This window comes from Cucumis sativus, chromosome 7 (assembly GCF_000004075.3).
Source record: "Cucumis sativus cultivar 9930 chromosome 7, Cucumber_9930_V3, whole genome shotgun sequence".
Classification (NCBI taxonomy): domain Eukaryota; kingdom Viridiplantae; phylum Streptophyta; class Magnoliopsida; order Cucurbitales; family Cucurbitaceae; genus Cucumis; species Cucumis sativus.
This window is the reverse complement of record NC_026661.2, coordinates 39,323-59,397: the sequence shown is the minus strand read 5'-3', so window position 1 is coordinate 59,397 and position 20,075 is coordinate 39,323. Positions and strand designations below refer to the sequence as shown.

Genomic DNA, 20,075 nt, shown 5'->3' with positions numbered 1-20,075 from the left:
AGAAAATGAAAATTTCTTTTTTTCCCTTTTCTTCTTCCTCCCGTGCGCCGCGACCTCCTTCCCCTTCTCTCCGTTCGTGCAGCAACCGCCCTAACCGTCCTCTTCTCCTTCCGTTCGTGCCCAGCCGCAGCCCAGCCGCAATCACCACCTCTATCTTCTTCTTCCCGTCCGCGCCGCAGCCAACTGCAGCCAGCCGCCGATCCTTTCCTTCCATTTTCTTCTTCCGTCCGCAGCCCTGCCGCGAAGCAAGACCACGCCGCTGCCAGTCCAGATCTGCGGCGCCGTTGCTCTTCCGCCGCTGCCCAACCGTCTCAGCCGGTTCTGTCTCTGTCGAAGCCACGGTTCTGCAACCGTCTCCCGCCGTCTCTATCTCCGTCCGCGAGGCAAGTCGCACGCCTCAGTCACGAACAGCCTCGCCGACGCAGGTCACGCCGTATCGCACGAATTCGGCTACGTTGCCGGGCTACTCCCATCCGCGCGTAACTGCTGTTGAACGTCCGAACCGTTCTGCCTTCGTCGATACCCACCGTCGCGGACCAGTTCGCGTGCAAAAGTGTTTTGCACGATGTCTTTTGTGTAGATCCTGCGGCAACTTCTATTTAACGTCGATTGTCAAAGTCTTGTTACAAGATATTGGTAAGGATGAGATTGTTCGGTAATAAGGTCTTACATTTGTAAATACATTAAGATGTGATGTTGTTTAATTGGTTGAATTGATCTTTGTTCTTGAAGGCGACATCGGTGATTTGGAGTTAGTGTCCTTGAGTTACGCCTTAAGCTTTGTTGGAGTTCGATTCTTTACTCTTGGGGTTTGTTTGTTGAAGTTAGTTCGACTAAGGAATTTTACATAAAGATCCAGGTAAGGGATTTTCTACTGGACTCAATTGTGATTGTGAACTGTATGTGTGTTGAATGTATACTGTGGTTTGACTGAAAATATATATGAATGCATATGAATTGAAGTAGACTTAACGTCGAATGTATATCGTGATTGTCATGGAACATATATATAAGTGTGTGTATGTGGACAGGACGAAGATTTTAGATTGTGTTGGTATGAGATGTAGATATGAACTTGTGATTCTCGTTTAGATTGGGTGTATGATTACGCTAAAGTATGACTGTGTGCTGGAAACTGAGGGGTGCATTGACTGTATAGTGGATTGACTGATGTATTAGCATATTATTGACAGACATATGACTGTAGTAAAATAAGTTGACTGTTAGGATGTTGAAAGAAAGAACTTTGTGACTTGAAGTAATTGAAAGATGGGTTGAATGGAATGAAGGGATAAATTGTTAGATTGTATTGGGATGTTTACCTTGTAGGTGTCCCACGGGATCACCAATTTATTGTGCACCTTCGGAGCATTTGACTGATATGTGTTTCTGCAGAACACTAGACTGATATGTACGTCCCTCGGGCGTTAGACTGATATGTACGTCCCTCGGGCGTTAGACTGAGATGTACGTCCCTCGGGGCGTTAGACTGATATGTACGTCCTTGGGGCGTTAGACTGAGATGTGTATCCTACGGGATCACAAGACTGCGACTGTACAGGATGACCCAATAGAACTTAACAATTTATTTTCCCCTGACGAGACGAGTAGAGGGTCTCTTACTGAGTATTTAAAATACTCACCCTTCTTATGTTTAATTTTCAGGCAAAGGTAATAAAGGCGGCAAACAGGCGAGGGGCAGGAAGGAAACGTGATGCCATAGGAAACGTGTTTTTGCTTCTGCTTATGGGTTCTTGAGAGGTTTAAAATGGATTGAAATTTAGTTTACAAACGTTTGTTGTAAATAGTATTATTTTATGAATGTTTTAAAAATCAGGCCTGACTTGAAGATGTTTTTTTTAAATTGCTTACGTTTTGTTTTATATTAAACAAAGTCTTTATTTGAAAAAAAAAAAATAACGACCTCGACTTACTTAGAAAAGTTGGGTCGTTACAGTAAATGTTTTTATATGACTAACAACATATATATGTATTATGGAGTAGTATAAATGTAATTGTTGAGCAAGAAATTTCAACCAATGAAATTACACCACGTCGTCACACCCAAGTTGTGATGATTATAATTTGATTGGATTTGGGTAGTCAAGTTTTCCAACCCAATTCAAGCCCCTGATAAAAAAATCAGGCCAAATAAAGGGGCCTAAGCCCACTAAGAAAATGGGCCCAAGCCCAAGTCCAAGCTCAACAACTCAACAAGCAAATGGGTCCAAGCCCACATAAAGTCCACAAAATTTTCTCTATAAATAGAGACCTTTGTCATTCATTCGAGAGATCTTTTGTTGAAGGAAGAAATGAAGCTCTGAAGTACAGAAGCTTTGAAGAATTGAAGATTCAAACTTCTATAGAGCTCTCAAGACGTGCAAGTTCTTTATCAACTTCGAGATCATCATCTCCTGAAATATTGAAGACTTGGAAGATCAAAATTTCCTTGAATCCAGAAGACTGAAGCTGAAATAGACGCCGAACCATTTAAATTCGGTTTGGACTATTTGAGCCAGCAACAAACTGTGTTTTTTGTTTTGTACATAAATGGTGTGGTTTGTTTATTCGGTTTTAACAGCGGTTCAATTTATACCGTTTAGACTTGATCTTATATAATGTGAAATTTTTTTTCTTTTGAATTTTTATCTAAGTGTACTCAAAATTGTATACCATGTTACAAAATTAATTGCAATAAATTTTTTAAAATTTTCAAAAATATCATAAATTGACTAATATTTTATACAAATATAGAGTAAAAATGACCAATTTACTCTTTTTATTATTAATAATATATTAAAAATAAAAAGAAAAGTGAACCACGTTTAAGATTTTCATTTATTAAATATTCTATGAAAATATGGATTAATTCTATTAAAGTAATATTAATAATAAAAATTGTCCTTAGTTTGCTTTTTATGATTTTATTAAAAAATTGTCATTTTTTATTTTGCATTCTTTTTCATATATTTTTATATAATTATAGTATATATTGAATAATATAATGTATATTTTATTAGTGAAATGTTCTTATATCAATTTATTTATTTATTTTATTTAAGTATTCATATCTTACGTAGTAAATAATACATTATGTTTGAAATAATATTAATTATATATGAAAGTTGTTTATGTTTACAAGAACATGAATGAGAAATAATTATGATGAGTATATGTAATATATGTCATTAAAATATTTGTTATTCTCTAGTATCTGTAATAGGGGTGTTCAAAATGAAGTTGAAAACTGAATCGAATCACTAATCGAACCGAAATCGAATGCATATGGTTCGGTTCGATTCGATTTCTATTTAAAAAAAACCACATAAAAATTCGGTTCGGTTCAGTTTAAGATGTTAAGAACCGATTCTCAAACCGAACTGAATTGCTTTATTTTAAAAACTAAATATATATATATATATATATGTTAATATGTATGTATGATATTCTCTATAACACAAGCTCGTAGCATATCCTCTAAACCAATTTACTCTTTTTATTATTAATAATATTATTAAAAATAAAAAGAAAAGTGAACCACGTTTAAGATTTTCATTTATTAAATATTCTATGAAAATATGGATTAAATTCTATTAAAGTAATATTATGTAATGCCCAAAGAAAAGGTAAATATATATATATATATATATATATATATATATATATTATTTTTATTTTAATATTAAAAAATTTCTTTATTTTTTTCTCTTCTTTTCTTCTTTTCTTTTTCTTTTCTTTTCTCCCTTCTTCTTCCCCGTGCGACCGCGACCCCTATCCATCTTCTCCACTCCGTTCTCCATCTCCGTTCGCGAAGCAGCCTTGCAGCAGCCGCCGCGTAACTGTCTGATCCAGATCTGCGTCGCAGCCCGGGAACCGCCGCCCTTATTTTCTTTCCGGTCGTTTTCTTTCTCCTTCGGATCGAAACTGCCACGACCATCCACCTGTTACTGCCGTTGCTCTTCCGCCTCTGCCCAGTTTTGCCGCGCAACACCTGTCTCCGTCGAAGCCAACCCAGCCGTCGTCTCTATCTCCGTTCGCGAGGCAAATCGCACGCCTCAGTCACGAACAGCCTCGCCGACGCAGGTCACGCCGCATCGTACGAGTTCGGCTACGTTGCCGGGCTACTCCCGTCCGCGCGTAACTGCTGTTGAACGTCCGAACCATTCTGTCTTCGTCGATACTCGCTGTCCATTTACGAATTGTGGACCGATTCGCGTGCAGATTTGTTTGCACGATTTCTTTTGTGTAGATCCTGCTGCGGCAACTTCTATTTTAACGTTGATTGTCAAAGTCTTGTTATAAGTTATTGGTAAGGATGAGATTGTTGGGTAATAAGGTTTTACATTTGTAAATACATTAAGATGTGATGTTTGTTTAATTGGTTGAATTGATGTTTGTTCTTGAAGGCGACATCGGTGATTTGGAGTTACTGTCCTTGAGTTACGCCTTAAGCTTTGTTGGAATTCGATTCTTTACTCTTTGGGGTTTGTTTGTTGGAATTAGTTCGACCAAGAAATTTTACATAAAATCGAGGTAAGGGATTTTCTACTGGACTCAATTGTGATTGTGAACTGTGATTGTGAACTGTATGTGTGTTGAATGTATACTGTGGGTTGACTGAAAATATATATGAATGTATATGAATTGAAGTAGACTTGACGTCGAATGTATGTCGTGATTGTCATGGAATCTATATATAAATGTGTGTATATGGACAGGACGGAGATTGTAGATTGTGTTTGTATGAGATTCTCGTTTAGATTGGGTGTATGATTACGCTAAAGTATGACTGTGTGCTGGTGAACTGAGGGGTGCATTGACTGTATAGTGGATTGACTGATGTATTAGCATATTATTGACAGACATATGACTGTAGTAAAATAAGTTGACTGTTAGGATGTTGAAAGAAAGAACTTTGTGACTTGAAGTAACTGAAAGATGGGTTGAATGGAATGAGGGGAAAATTTTTAGATTGTATTGGGATGTTTACCTTGTAGGTGTCCCACGGGATCACCAATTTATTGTGCACCTTCGGGAGCATTTGACTGATATGTGTTTCTGCAGAACACTAGACTGATATGTACGTCCCTCGGGGCGTTAGACTGATATGTACGTCCCTCGAGGCGTTAGACTGAGATGTGTATCCTACGGGATCACAAGACTGCGACTGTACAGGGTGTCCCAATAGAACTTTAACAATTTATTTTCCCCTGACGAGACCAGTAGAGGGTCTCTTACTGAGTATTTAAATACTAACCCTTCTTATGTTTAATTTTCAGGCAAAGGTAATAAAGGCGCCAAACAGGCGAGGGGCAGGAAGGAAGCGTGATGCTATAGGAAACGTGTTTTTGCTTCCACTTATGGGTTCTTGTGAGGTGTAAAAAAAATAATAACGACCTCGACTTACATAGAAAGTTGGTCGTTACAGTTGGTATCAGAGCCTAAGTTTTAGGTTCTGTAGACTGACTTACGATGTAAGTCTATGTTTTTGTGTTCCTATGGCTAACGCGACCCTTCGTCTCTCGTCAGGTATGCTTGATGCTTATATGTATGGTTTATTTGCATGACCTTGCCTAAATTAAACTAGATTGCATGACGATAAAGACTTGCTTATGCTTATGATTAAGATTTTGTTAAAGAGTGTTGTTGGTGGATAATAGGAATTATGCCGCCAAGGAGGGTGTACGTAGAGGAGGTCGTAGAGGCGAGGTAGAGGAGTAGGAGGTCGAGGTAGAGGCGCAGGTCGTAATCAGCCTACTGAGGGTCAAGCTGAACAGCGAATTCCTGCTGCACCCGTGACTCACGTTGAGTTTGATGCACTGTCTGCTCACATGGAGCAGAGGTTTACAAAACTTATGACAGCTATAGCTCAAAACCAGCAGGAACCTGCGGTTCCACTGCACCTGTAGTTCCCCCTGCACTGCAGCCCCTCGTGCACAAGGATTACCGAACCAACTTTCTGCTGAGGCGAAACATTTGAGGGACTTTCAGAAGTATGACCCTCAGACGTTTGATGGGTCACTGGAGGATCCTACTAAAGCTGAAATGTGGTTGTCCTCTGTGGAAACCATATTTAATTACATGAGATGTCCCGAGGAGCACAGAGTTCAGTGTGCTGTTTTCTACTGAGGGACAGAGGCATTATCTGGTGGGGACTACAATGCGCATGCTAGGTGGAGATTGAGGCAAATTACCTGGGATCAGTTTAAGGACTGTTCTATACCAAGTTTTTCTCGGCTAACCTTAGAGACGCCAAAAGCCAGGAATTCTTGGAGTTGAAGCAAGGATATATGACAGTCGAGGAGTACGACCAGGAGTTTGATATGCTGTCACGTTTTGCCCCTGAGCTTGTTAGTAATGAGCAGGCTAGAGCTGATAGGTTCGTCAAGGGATTGAGAGATGAAATTAGGGGCTTTGTGCGAGCACTAAAGCCCACTACCCAAGCTGAAGCACTGCGTCTGACAGTGGATATGAGCATTGGGAATGATGAAATACAGCCAAGGAGCTTTGATAAGGGATCGTCGTCGGGTCAAAAGAGAAAAGTAGAGTAGAGAACTGTAGGAGTTCCTCAGAGGAACTTGAGACCAGGCGATCCTTTTCGCAGTTTCCAGCAGAGTTCTGGCGGTGCAGGAGACACTACTCGAGAGAGGCCAGTATGTAATACATGTGGGAAACGCCACCTGGGTCGTTGTTTGATGGAACGAGAGTCTGTTATAAGTGCAAGCAAGAGGGACACATGGCTGATAGGTGTCCCTTGAGATCTACTGGGCTGGATCGAGCAGTCAGGGAGAGAGACCTCCACAGCGTGGTACAATCTTTGCCACTAATAGATCAGAGGCAGAGAAGGTCGGCACAATAGTGACAGGTACATTACCAGTGTTAGGGCATTTTGCCTTGACCTTGTTTGACTCGGGATCTTCTCATTCATTTATTTCATCGCTTTTTGTGATGCATGCATGCTTAGATGGAACCCTTAGACTATGTTTTGTCAGTGTCTACACCGTCTGGAGAAATTATGTTGTCTAAGGAAAAGATTAAAGCATGTGAAATTGAGATAGCTGGTCGTGTGCTGGACGTAACCTTGTTGGTATTAGATATGTGTGACTTTGATGTAATTTTAGGTATGGATTGGCTAGCTACTAATCATGCTAGTATTGATTGTTCTCGTAAGGAAGTTGTGTTCAGTCCCCCTACTGCATCTAGCTTTAAATTCAAGGGGGTAGGAACAGTAGTACTGCCTAAAGTAATCTCAGCTATGAAAGCTAGTAAACTACTCAACCAGGGTACTTGGAGTATTTTGGCAAGTGTGGTGGATACTAGGGAAGGTGAGACTTCTTTAACTTCAGAACCTGTGGTAAGAGAATACCCAGATGTGTTTCCAAAAGATCTTCCAGGACTACCGCCACATAGAGAGGTTGATTTTGCCATTGAGTTGGAGCCAAACACTACTCCTATTTCTAGAGCCCCTTATAGGATGGCTCCTGCTGAGTTGAAAGAATTGAAGGTACAGTTACAGGAATTGCTTGACAAAGGCTTTATTCGACCTAGTGTGTCATCTTGGTGTGCACCAGTATTGTTTGTGAAGAAGAAGGATGGGTCGATGCGTCTTTGCATTGACTATAGAGAGTTGAATAAAGTAACAGTCAAGAACAGATATCCTTTACCCAGAATCGATGATTTGTTCGATCAGTTACAGGGAGCCACAGTGTTCTCTAAGATTGAATTATGGTCAGGTTATCACCAGTTGAGGATTAGAGACCGTGATATTCCTAAGACTGCTTTTCGTTCGAGGTATGGACATTATGAATTCATAGTAATGTCTTTTGGTTTGACTAATGCACCTGCTGTATTTATGGATTTGATGAACAGGGTGTTTAAGGATTTCTTAGACACTTTTCTTGGTCATGTGGTTTCCAGTGAGGGAGTTTCAGTAGACCCTGCAAAGATAGAAGCGGTTACCAGTTGGTCTCGACCCTCTACAGTTGGTGAGGTTCGTAGTTTTCTGGGTTTAGCAGGGTACTACCGGAGGTTTGTGGAGGATTTTTCATGTTTGGCTACTCCTTTGACTCAGTTGACAAGGAAGGGAACTCCGTTTGTTTGGAGTCCAGCTTGCGAGGACAGTTTTCAGAACTTAAAGCAAAGGTTAGTTACTGCACCGGTCCTTACTGTACCAGATGGATCTGGAAGTTTTGTGATTTACAGTGATGCTTCCAAGAAAGGACTGGGTTGTGTTATGATGCAGAAAGGTAAGGTGGTTGCTTATGCCTCTCGTCAGTTGAAGAGTCACGAGCAGAACTACCCCATACATGATTTGGAGTTGGCAGCAGTGGTTTTTGCATTGAAGATATGGAGACATTACTTGTACGGTGAAAAGATACAAATCTTTACTGACCATAAGAGCCTAAAGTACTTCTTCACTTAGAAGGAGTTGAATATGAGACAACGAAGGTGGCTCGAGTTGGTAAAAGATTATGACTGTGAGATATTGTACCATCCTGGTAAGGCGAATGTGGTGGCTGATGCTCTTAGTAGAAAAGTATCACATTCGGCAGCACTCATTACTAGACAGGTACCATTGCATCGAGACTTGGAGAGAGCTGAGATTGCAGTGTCTGTGGGGAGAGTCACCTCACAGTTGGCTCAATTAACGGTGCAACCGACTCTAAGGCAGAAGATTGTTGATGCTCAGAGTAGTCATCCTTATTTGATGGAGAGATGTCGCCTTGTTGAAACAGGGCAGACTGATGAGTTCTCCATATCCTCTGATGGTGGGTTGATGTTTGAAAGACGTTTGTGTGTGCCAGCGAACAGTACAGTTAAGATTGACTTACTAGATGAAGCCCATAATTCCCCATTTCCAATGCATCCTGGTAGCACGAAAATGTATCAGGATCTAAAACGATTTTATTGGTGGCGGAATATGAAAAGGAAGTGGCGGAATTTGTTAGTTAGTGTCTAGTATGTCAGCAAGTTAAGGCACCTAGACAGAAACCAGCAGGTTTGTTACAACCCTTAAGTGTGCCAGAGTGGAAGTGGGAGAATGTGTCGATGGATTTTATTTCAGGGCTGCCTAAGACCCTGAAGGGTTTCACAGTGATTTTGGTTGTCATAGACAGACTTACGAAATCGGCACATTTTGTACCAGGGAAATCCACTTATACTGCTAGTAAGTGGGCAGAGTTGTATTTAACTGAGATTGTGAGACTGCATGGAGTGCCTGTATCGATTGTTTCTGATAGGGATGCACGGTTTACTTCCAAGTTTTGGAAGGGACTTCAGACTGCTATGGGTACGAGGTTGGATTTCAGTACAGCTTTTCATCCACAGACTGATGGTCAAACTGAACGTTTGAACCAAGTTTTAGAGGATATGCTACGAGCTTGTGTTATAGAGTTTCTAGGTAGTTGGGACTTTCATCTACATTTGATGGAGTTTGCTTATAACAACAGTTTTCAGGCTACCATCGGTATGGCACCATTTGAGGCTTTGTATGGCAAATGTTGTAGAACCCCTGTTTGTTGGAGTGAGGTTGGTGAACATAGATTGATGGGACCTGAATTAGTTCGGTCTACTAATGAGGCTATTCAAAATATTAGAGCACTTATGCAAACAGCGCAGAGTCGACAGAAGAGTTATGCGGATGTACAGCGAAAAGACCTTAAGTTCGATGTGGGAGAAAAGGTATTCTTGAAGGTAGCACCTATGAAGGGTGTTATGCGTTTTGAGAAGAAAGGAAAGTTAAGTCCTCGTTTTGTTGGACCATTTGAGATCTTAGAGAGGGTTGGTGTTGTGGCGTATCGCTTGGCATTACCACCATCTCTCTCTGCAGTTCATAATATTTTCCATGTTTCGATGTTGAGGAAGTATGTGTGGATACATCTCATGTAGTAGACTATGAACCCTTGGAGATTGATGAGCATTTGAGCTATGTAGAACAACCTGTGGAGATTCTGGCTAGAGAGGTAAAGATGCTTCGTAATAGAAGCATTCCATTAGTAAAGTTTTGTGGCAGAATCATCGAATTGAAGAAGCGACATGGGAGCGAGAAGAAGAGATGAGGACTCGTTATCCAGAGTTATTTCAGGATTAGAACTTTCGAGGACGAAAGTTTCTTAAGGGGGGAAGAATGTAAAGTCCCAAAGGTAAAAAATATATATATATATACATTTTTTTTAATTTATATATATATATATATATATATTTCTTTTCTTTTCTTTTTCTTTTCTTTTCTCTCTTCTCCTTCCTCCCCGTGCGTTCTCCTTCCCGTTCGCAGCAACCGCCGCCCCATCTATTCTCTTTCCGTTCGTGCGCAGCCGCAGTCCAACCACCCCTTCTTTTCTTTCTTCCTCTTTCGTTCGACGTCGACGGTCAGGCCAAGCCAAACCGCCGCTGCAACCGTCGGCCGCCGTCTCTGTTGCGAAGCAAGGCCGCCGCGTGACCTTCCGCCCACCGCCGTGTGACCCTCTGTCCAGATCTGCACCGCTAGATCGAGCCGTCCACCGGTTTCGTCTGTTTCTGTCTCCGTTCACCGAAGTCGAACCCAACCGCCACCCTTTTTTTCTCTTCGATCCAAAAACTGCCGCTGCAACCGTCAGCCGCCGCGTGACCTCTGCCCAGCACCGCCGCGCGACCTCTGTCTCTGCGCCGTTACCCAGATCTGCGTCGCCGTGCCCCATCCTAATCGTCTCTGTCTCTGTCGAAGTTTTGTTGGTAAGATTGAAGTTATGAAATTGTAGTCGTTTACAAAACAATTTAAGTATGGGTTGTGATGTTTTCAAGGTGTTCAAACGTTACGGATGGGTTAATTGACTAATTTGATAAATTATTCTTGAAGGTGTGAAAGGTAACTTTGGATCACTTAAATTCACAACCAATTTGTGAATTGTTGAGGGTTCAGTTTGCCAATATATCGGTGAGTTGGAACTTACGTTGAGGAAAGTAAGTGAGATATGTATCGTGAAAGTAATTGAATTTTGTGTTGTTGTGCTTAGGATTGTTTCGAGGACGTTAGTTGATTAAGGAGCTTCCCCAACTTTGAGGTAAGGGACTTTCTACTGGACTCACCTAAAGTTTTTGAGTTGTGTTGGACTGTATGGATGATGATTAAGATGTACATGTTTGGTTGCAGACTAAATGTTTAGTGTATGTTGTATTTGACTGGAAACATATATATATACATTGTTGTGTGAATTGATGTGGATTGCCGAAAGTATACATGTGAATGACTGAAATTATGCTTATGTGTACATGATGATATTAATAGATTGTGTTGTATAAAGATTTGGATGTGAACTAGTGAATTTGTTTCGGTTGGATGTGGATTATACTGAACTGTGGTTTGTGCTGGTGAACTGAGGGGTGTATTGACTGTATAGTTTGATTGACTGACGTATTAGTATATTATTGACAGACATATGACTAAAGTGAGTTAAGTTGACTGTTAGGACGTTGAGAGAAAGAACTTTATGTTTTGAAGTAACTGAAAGATGGATTGAATGGAATGAGGGATAAATTGTTAGATTGTATTGGGATGTTTACCTTGTAGGTGTCCCACGGATCACCAATTTATTTTGCACCTTCGGGAGCATTTGACTGATATGTGTTTCTGCAGAACACTAGACTGATATGTACGTCCCTCGGGCGTTAGACTGATATGTACGTTCCTCGGGGCGTTAGACTGAGATGTGTATCCTACGGGATCACAAGACTGCGACTGTACAGGGTGTCCCAATAGAACTTTAACAATTTATTTTCCCCTGACGAGACCAGTAGAGGGTCTCTTACTGAGTATTGTTATACTCACCCTTCTTATGTTTAATTTTCAGGCAAAGGAAATAAAGGTGGCAAACCGGCGAGGGGCAGGAAGGAAGCGTGATTGCCATAGGAAATGTGTCATTTTGCTTCCGCTTATGGTTTCTTTTGAGGTTTAAGATGTACTAAAACTTAGTTTACAAACTTTTATTTGTAAATAGTGTTATTTTTAAGTTTTCTTGAATATTTGAAAATCAGGCCTTACATAAATTGTTTTTAAATTGACTTACGTTTCATTTTGTATCAACCAAAGTCTTTTGTTAAAAATTAATGACCTCGACTTACCTATAAAAGTTGGGTCGTTACAGATATATATTGAAATTCAACTATAAATTATGTAGAACTATATGTCACTAAATATTTATGTTGTAAATAAGGTGTATCTATATATTAAATCACATCATAAACATATTATAATTTACGAGTATATTATAGTATATATTGTTCATTTAAAAAATATATGACAAATAGAAGGTATATAATTATACGAAGTGAGAATATGTATGTATGATATTCTCACTGCATATATATATATACACTAAGAATGTGTATTTTACTGTTTTAGTAGTATTTACTATATAAATATATATTTTAAAATATTAATTATAAATGAATATATAGTTTACTACATGTTGTTACAACATACTTAAGATATAAATGTTTATATGACTAACAACATAATATTACTATAAGATAAACAAAAAAATAAAGAACAGATTGAATTGAAAAATATTTTCGATTACTGTATGTCACTATATATGTCTGATTGTATATATCTCTAAGCAATATTACATAATGAGGTAGTATATATGTAAACAAATCACATAATATATATGTATTATGGAGTAGTATAAATGTAATTGTTGAGCAAGAAATTTCAACCAATGAAATTACACCACGTCGTCGCACCCAAGTTGTGATGATTATAATTTGATTGGATTGGGTAGTCAAGTTTTCCAACCCAATTCAAGCCCCTGATAAAAAATCAGGCCAAACAAAGGGGCCTAAGCCCACTAAGAAAATGGGCCCAAGCCCAAGTCCAAGCTCAACAACTCAACAAGAAAATGGGTCCAAAGCCCACATAAAGTCCACAAATTTTCTCTATAAGTAGACCTTTGTCATTCATTCGAGAGATCTTTTGTTGAAGGAAGAAATGAAGCTCTGAAGTACTGAAGCTTTGAAGAATTGAAGATTCAAACTTCTATAGAGCTCTCAAGACGTGCAAGTTTTTATCAACTTCGAGATCATCGTCTTCTGAAATATTGAAGACTTGGAAGATCAAAATTTCCTTGAATTCCAGAAGACTGAAGCTGAAATAGACCGAACCATTTAAATTCGGTTTGGACTATTTGAGACAGCAACAAACTGTGTTTTTTGTTTGTACATAAATGGTGTGGTTTGATTCGGTTTTAACAAGCGGTTCAATTTATACCGTTTAGACTTGATCTTATATAATGTGAAATTATTTTTTTTTCTTTGAATTTTTATCTAAGTGTACTCAAATTGTATACCATGTTACAAATTAATTGCAATAAATTTTTTAAAATTTTCAAAAATATCATAAATTGACTAATATTTTATACAAATATAGAGTAAAAATGACCAATTTACTCTTTTTATTATTAATAATATATTAAAAATAAAAAGAAAAGTGAACCACGTTTAAGATTTTCATTTATTAAATATTCTATGAAAATATGGATTAAATTCTATTAAAGTAATATTATGTAATGCCCAAAGAAAAGGTAAATATATATATAATATATATATAATATATATATATATATATATATATTACTTTTATTTTAATATTAAAAAATTTCTTTATTTTTTTTCTCTTCTTTTCTTCTTTTCTTTTTCTTTTCTTTTCTCCCATCTTCTTCCCCGTGCGACCGCGACCCGTATCCATCTTCTCCACTCCGTTCTCCATCTCCGTTCGCGAAGCAGCCTTGCAGCAGCCGCCGCGTAACTGTCTGATCCAGATCTGCGTCGCAGCCCAGAAACCGCCGCCCTTATTTTCTTTCCGGTCGTTTTCTTTCTCCTTCGGATCGAAACCGCCACGCCCATCCACCTGTAACTGTCGTTGCTCTTCCGCCTCTGCCCAGTTTTGCCGCGCAACACCTGTCTCCGTCTAAGCCAATCCAGCCGCCGTCTCTATCTCCGTTCGCGAGGCAAATCGCACGCCTCAGTCACAAACAGCCTCGCCGACGCAGGTCACGCCGCATCGCACGAGTTCGGCTACGTTACCGGGCTACTCCCGTCTGCGCGTAACTGCTGTTGAACGTCCGAACCATTCTGCCTTCGTCGATACCCGCTGTCCATTTACGAATTGTGGACCGATTCGCGTGCAGATTTGTTTGCACGATTTCTTTTGTGTAGATCCTGCTGCGGCAACTTCTATTTTAACGTCGATTGTCAAAGTCTTGTTATAAGTTATTGGTAAGGATGAGATTGTTGGGTAATAAGGTTTTACATTTGTAAATACATTAAGATGTGATGTTTGTTTAATTGGTTGAATTGATGTTTGTTCTTGAAGGCGACATCGGTTATTTGGAGTTAGTGTCCTTGAGTTACGCCTTAAGCTTTGTTGGAATTCGATTCTTTACTCTTTGGGGTTTGTTTGTTGGAATTAGTTCGACCAAGAAATTTTACATAAAATCGAGGTAAGGATTTTCTACTGGACTCAATTGTGATTGTGAACTGTGATTGTGAACTGTATGTGTGTTGAATGTATACTGTGGGTTGACTGAAAATATATATGAATTGAAGTAGACTTGACGTTGAATGTATGTCGTGATTGTCATGGAATCTATGTATAAATGTGGGTATGTGGACAGGACGGAGATTGTAGATTGTGTTTGTATGAGATTCTCGTTTAGATTGGGTGTATGATTACGCTAAAGTATGACTGTGTGCTGGTGAACTAAGGGGTGCATTGACTGTATAGTGGATTGACTGATGTATTAGCATATTATTGACAGACATATGACTGTAGTAAAATAAGTTGACTGTTAGGATGTTGAAAGAAAGAACTTTGTGACTTGAAGTAACTGAAAGATGGGTTGAATAGAATGAGGGGAAAATTGTTAGATTGTATTGGGATGTTTACCTGGTAGGTGTCCCACGGGATCACCAATTTATTGTGCACCTTCGGGAGCATTTGACTGATATGTGTTTCTACAGAACACTAGACTGATATGTACGTCCCTCGGCGTTAGACTGAGATGTGTATCCTACGGGATCACAAGACTGCGACTGTACAGGGTGTCCCAATAGAACTTTAACAATTTATTTTCCCCTGACGAGACCAGTAGAGGGTCTCTTACTGAGTATTTAAATACTCACCCTTCTTATGTTTAATTTTCAGGCAAAGGTAATAAAGGCGGCAAACAGGCGAGGGGAGGAAGGAAGCGTGATGCCATAGGAAACGTGTTTTTGCTTCCCTTATGTTCTTGTGAGGTTTAAAATGAATTGAAATTTAGTTTACAAACGTTTGTTGTAAATAGTATTATTTTATGTTTTCTTGAATGTTTAAAAATCAGGCCTGACTTGAAGATGTTTTTTTTAAATTGCTTACGTTTTGTTTTATATTAATCAAAGTCTTTTATTTGTAAAAAACTAATAACGACCTCGACTTACTTAGAAAAGTTGGGTCGTTACAGTTGGTATCAGAGCCTAAGTTTTAGGTTCTGTAGACTGACTTACGATGTAAGTCTATGTTTTTGTTTCCTATGGCTAACGCGACCCTTCGTCTCTCGTCAGGTATGCTTGATGCTTATATGTATGGTTTATTTGCATGACCTTGCCTAAATTAAACTAGATTGCATGACGATAAAGACTTGCTTATGTTATGATTAAGATTTTGTTAAAGAGTGTTGTTGGTGGATAATAGGAATTATGCCGCCAAGGGAAGGTACGTAGAGGAGGTCGTAGAGGCCGAGGTAGAGGAGTAGGAGGCCGAGGTAGAGGAGCAGGTCGTAATCAGCCTACTGAGGGTCAAGCTGAACAGCGAATTCCTGCTGCACCCGTGACTCACGTTGAGTTTGATGCACTGTCTGCTCACATGGAGCAGAGGTTTACAGAACTTATGACAGCTATAGCTCAAAACCAGCAGGCACCTGCGGTTCCACTGCACCTGTAGTTCCCGCACCAGCAGCCCCTCCTGCACAAGAATTACCAACCAACTTTCTGCTGAGGCGAAACATTTGAGGGACTTTCGGAAGTATGACCCTCAGACGTTTGATGGGTCACTGGAGGATCCTACTAAAGCTGAAATGTGGTTGTCCTCTGTGGAAACCATATTTAATTACATGAGATGTCGAGGAGCACAGAGTTCAGTGTGCTGCTTTTCTACTGAGGGACAGAGGCATTATCTGGTGGAGGACTACAATGCGCATGCTAGGTGGAGATGTGAGGCAAATTACCTGGGATCAGTTTAAGGACTGCTTCTATACCAAGTTTTTCTCGGCTAACCTTAGAGACGCCAAAAGCCAGGAATTCTTGGAGTTGAAGCAAGGATATATGACAGTCGAGGAGTACGACCAGGAGTTTGATATGCTGTCACGTTTTGCCCCTGAGCTTGTTAGTAATGAGCAGGCTAGAGCTGATAGGTTCGTCAAGGGATTGAGAGATGAAATTAGGGGTTTGTGCGAGCACTAAAGCCCACTACCCAAGCTGAAGCACTGCGTCTGGCAGTGGATATGAGTTGGGAAGGATGAAATACAGCCAAGGAGCTTTATAAGGGATCGTCGTCGGGTCAAAAGAGAAAAGTAGAGCAGAGAACTGTAGGAGTTCCTCAGAGGAACTTGAGACCAGGCGATTCCTTTTCGCAGTTTCCAGCAGAGTTCTGGCGGTGCAGGAGACACTACTCAGAGAGGCCAGTATGTAATACGTGTGGGAAACGCCACCTGGGTCGTTGTTTGATGGGAACGAGAGTCTGTTATAAGTGCAAGCAAGAGGGACACATGGCTGATAGGTGTCCCTTGAGATCTACTGGGGCTGGATCGAGCAGTCAGGGAGAGAGACCTCCACAGCGGGGTACAATCTTTGCCACTAATAGATCAGAGGCAGAGAAGGCCGGCACAGTAGTGACAGGTACATTACCAGTGTTAGGGCATTTTGCCTTGACCTTGTTTGACTCGGGATCTTCTCATTCATTTATTTCATCGCTTTTTGTGACGCATGCATGCTTAGAGGTGGAACCCTTAGACTATGTTTTGTCAGTGTCTACACCGTCTGGAGAAATTATGTTGTCTAAGGAAAAGATTAAAGCATGTGAAATTGAGATAGCTGGTCGTGTGCTGGACGTAACCTTGTTGGTATTAGATATGCGTGACTTTGATGTAATTTAGGTATGGATTGGCTAGCTACTAATCATGCTAGTATTGATTGTTCTCGTAAGGAAGTTGTGTTCAGTCCCCCTACTGCATCTAGCTTTAAATTCAAGGGGTAGGAACAGTAGTACTGCCTAAAGTAATCTCAGCTATGAAAGCTAGTAAACTACTCAACCAGGGTACTTGGAGTATTTTGGCAAGTGTGGTGGATACTAGGGAAGGTGAGACTTCTTTAACTTCAGAACCTGTGGTAAGAGAATACCCAGATGTATTTCCAAAAGATCTTCCAGGACTACCGCCACATAGAGAGGTTGATTTTGCCATTGAGTTGGAGCCAAACACTACTCCTATTTCTAGAGCCCCTTATAGGATGGCTCCTGCTGAGTTGAAAGAACTGAAGGTACAGTTACAGGAATTGCTTGACAAAGGCTTTATTCGACCTAGTGTGTCACCTTGGGGTGCACCAGTATTGTTTGTGAAGAAGAAGGATGGGTCGATGCGTCTTTGCATTGACTATAGAGAGTTGAATAAAGTAACAGTCAAGAACAGATATCCTTTACCCAGAATCGATGATTTGTTCGATCAGTTACAGGGAGCCACGGTGTTCTCTAAGATTGACTTACGGTCAGGTTATCACCAGTTGAGGATTAGAGACCGTGATATTCCTAAGACTGCTTTTCGTTCGAGGTATGGACATTATGAATTCATAGTAATGTCTTTTGGTTTGACTAATGCACCTGCTGTATTTATGGATTTGATGAACAGGGTGTTTAAGGATTTCTTGGACACTTTTGTGATAGTCTTCATTGATGATATTTTGGTTTATTCCAAGACTGAAGCCGAACATGAGGAACACTTACATAAGGTGTTAGAGACTCTTCGAGTCAATAAACTGTATGCTAAGTTCTCTAAGTGCGAATTTTGGTTGAAGCAGGTGGCTTTTCTTGGTCATGTGGTTTCCAGTGAGGGAGTTTCAGTAGACCCTGCAAAGATAGAAGCGGTTACCAGTTGGTCTCGACCCTCTACAGTTAGTGAGGTTCGTAGTTTTCTGGGTTTAGCAGGGTACTACCGGAGGTTTGTGGAGGATTTTTCACGTTTGGCTACTCCTTGACTCAGTTGACAAGGAAGGGAACTCCGTTTGTTTGGAGTCCAGCTTGTGAGGATAGTTTTCAGAACCTTAAGCAAAGGTTAGTTACTGCACCGGTCCTTACTGTACCAGATGGATCTGGAAGTTTTGTGATTTACAGTGATGCTTCCAAGAAAGGACTGGGTTGTGTTTTGATGCAGAAAGGTAAGGTGGTTGCTTATGCCTCTCGTCAGTTGAAGAGTCACGAGCAGAACTACCCCACACATGATTTGGAGTTGGCAGCAGTGGTTTTTGCATTGAAGATATGGAGACATTACTTGTACGGTGAAAAGATACAAATCTTTACTGACCATAAGAGCCTAAAGTACTTCTTCACTCAGAAGGAGTTGAATATGAGACAGCGAAGGTGGCTCGAGTTGGTAAAAGATTATGACTGTGAGATATTGTACCATCCTGGTAAGGCGAATGTGGTGGCTGATGCTCTTAGTAGAAAAGTATCACATTCGGCAGCACTCATTACTAGACAGGTACCATTGCATCGAGACTTGGAGAGAGCTGAGATTGCAGTGTCTGTGGGGAGAGTCACCTCACAGCTAGCTCAATTAACGGTGCAACCGACTCTGAGGCAGAAGATTGTTGATGCTCAGAGTAATGATCCTTATTTGATGGAGAGACGTCGCCTTGTTGAAACAGGGCAGACTGATGAGTTCTCCATATCCTCTGATGGTGGGTTGATGTTTGAGAGACGTTTATGTGTGCCAGCGAACAGTACAGTTAAGATTGACTTACTAGATGAAGCCCATAATTCCCATTTTCCATGCATCCTGGTAGCACGAAAATGTATCAGGATCTAAAACGATTTTATTGGTGGCGGAATATGAAAAGGGAAGTGGCGGAATTTGTTAGTAAGTGTCTAGTATGTCAGCAAGTTAAGGCACCTAGACAGAAACCAGCAGGTTTGTTACAACCTTAAGTGTGCCAGAGTGGAAGTGGGAGAATGTGTCGATGGATTTTATTTCAGGGCTGCCTAAGACCCTGAAGGGTTTCACAGTGATTTTGGTTGTCATAGACAGGCTTACGAAATCGGCACATTTTGTACCAGGAAAATCCACTTATACTGCTAGTAAGTGGGCAGAGTTGTATTTAACTGAGATTGTGAGACTGCATGGAGTGCCTGTATCGATTGTTTCTGATAGGGATGCACGGTTTACTTCCAAGTTTTGGAAGGGACTTCAGACTGCTATGGGTACGAGATTGGATTTCAGTACAGCCTTTCATCCACAGACTGATGGTCAAACTGAACGTTTGAACCAAGTTTTAGAGGATATGCTACGAGCTTGTGTTATAGAGTTTCCAGGTAGTTGGGACTCTCATCTACATTTGATGGAGTTTGCTTATAACAACAGTTTCCAGGCTACCATCGGTATGGCACCATTTGAGGCTTTGTATGCAAATGTTGTAGAACCCCTGTTTGTTGGAGTGAGGTTGGTGAACATAGGTTGATGGGACCTGAATTAGTTCGGTCTACTAATGAGGCTATTCAAAGATTAGACGCGTATGCAAACAGCGCAGAGTAGACAAAGAGTTATGCAGATGTACGGCGAAAAGACCTTAAGTTCGATGTGGGAGAAAAGGTATTCTTGAAGGTAGCACCTATGAAGGGTGTTATGCGTTTTGAGAAGAAAGGGAAGTTAAGTCCTCGTTTTGTTGGACCATTTGAGATCTTAGAGAGGGTTGGTGTTGTGGCGTATCGCTTGGCATTACCACCATCACTCTCTGCAGTTCATAATGTTTTCCATGTTCGATGTTGAGGAAGTATGTGGCCGATACATCTCATGTAGTGG

At 40.5% G+C, this 20,075-nt stretch overlaps 1 long non-coding RNA gene across 1 annotated transcript; it reads left to right on the top strand.

The window, feature by feature from the left end:
* The first annotated feature begins 362 nt into the window (after window positions 1-362).
* On the top strand, window positions 363-1,849 carry LOC116405091. The gene is made up of 3 exons (XR_004218173.1): window positions 363-636; window positions 733-859; window positions 1,666-1,849. It is a non-coding gene; the product is annotated as an uncharacterized LOC116405091 (long non-coding RNA).
* Window positions 1,850-20,075: the final 18,226 nt, after the last annotated feature.